This window comes from Mus caroli, chromosome 10, assembly GCF_900094665.2.
Source record: "Mus caroli chromosome 10, CAROLI_EIJ_v1.1, whole genome shotgun sequence".
In the NCBI taxonomy this organism is placed as follows: domain Eukaryota; kingdom Metazoa; phylum Chordata; class Mammalia; order Rodentia; family Muridae; genus Mus; species Mus caroli.
Window position 1 is genome coordinate 114694024 of NC_034579.1, and position 1509 is coordinate 114695532.

At 42.5% G+C, this 1509-nt stretch overlaps 1 pseudogene; it reads left to right on the forward strand.

The window, feature by feature from the left end:
• Window positions 1-1509, forward strand: part of LOC110302765 — a 7429-nt pseudogene that overhangs the window by 4425 nt on the left and 1495 nt on the right.

Consider the following 1509-nt stretch of genomic DNA (forward strand, 5'->3'; position numbering starts at 1 on the left):
ACATATATCTTCCATTCCTAGGAAGACATCTTTGGAATTCCTGGACCACACACTGTAAGTCATGTTAATATAAACAATATCTCCATGTGTATATATATATATATATATATGTTTTAGTATGTGTGTATGTACATTTGTATGTCTATGGGTTTGATACAGTTACTACTGACTAATACAGCAATCTAGGGGATCATAATTCAATAAGACTCAGATATAATTAGAGGCAGATACCCCCAGGCAGGATTTCCTGAGAGTTTACTGGCATAGAAGCCTTCTATATGTGCTAGCAAGGATAACTCAGATTCCAGCTGTCTCCTTAGATGGGGGCCCTCTCCCTATCTCTAGTGGTGCTGATTTGCTGGAATTGAGTAGCATTGAGCCATAGCAGGCAGTATGGAGGAAGGTAAGGTGGTTCTTCCCCAAGAGAGCACAGCCACAACAAAGACGTCCATCTCAGCTGAGCTTAGGAAAACAAAGCCAGTACTTTTCCATGTGGTGTGCTTTGGGGATAGCAAGAAAGGCCCCTCAGATGGCCTCTCCTCATGCTCAAAATCAATTTAAGGCTTCTTGGTGTACCAAGTCTATGATCCATTCATGGCTCAGCATCCTTGGATGGGGCCTATTCCACTGTGACAAAACAATCAAACACACAAAGAAACAAACAATTAAACAAACAAACAAACAAACAAAAAACCCTGAGACTGTCAGTTCGTGTGACCCATGTTTCCACATGTGCACAAGTAACTCTGTTATGCAGAGATGTTTACCTGTGTGTATGTGTGTTTTTGTGTGGTTGTTTCAAATTGCTTCTGTAGATTTGCCTACACATACCAGAGCTTATCACGTGGTTTCTTCTTCGGATCTCCACTTGATTGACTCAAGCCTTGCCTGTTTTGTTTGTTTGTTTGTTGGCTAGGCCGACTGCCCAGCCAGCTCTGGAGAGCAGCCTGACTCTGTTTCCAATGTGCATGTTACATGCATGTTCAGACTTGCTTGAATTGTTACATGGGTGCCTGAGGATCAAGATCAGATCTGAAACTTAGAAAACAAGTGTCCTGACCACCCAGCCATGCTTCAAGGCCTCCTATTATTCTTATTTGCTTTTCGGGAACATCAGCAGCAACAAAGAAAAGTGAACAAAGGGCTGGAGACAGAGCTAAGATAGTGAAGTCCTTCCAAAACAACCATCATATACAAAATGATATTAGTAATGCTTGCCAGGGAAATGTTAGTGATCACCCAAAACACATACAGGACACAATCTGATGCATATCAGAGCATGGATTTAATCTATTCCAGCTAGCTTGCCACCTACCACTACCCCCTTAAAGCACCACATTCCTTCAGGAAGGATTTGGTGGTGGAGGATCTACAGATGTAGTTATGGGCAAGGCTTTACAATAAGTAGTGTGATGGTTTTTATATCCTTGGACCAGGAAGTGGCACCATCTGAAGGTGTGGCCTTGTTGGAATAGGTTTGACCTGGTTGGAATGGGTGTGTCACTGTGG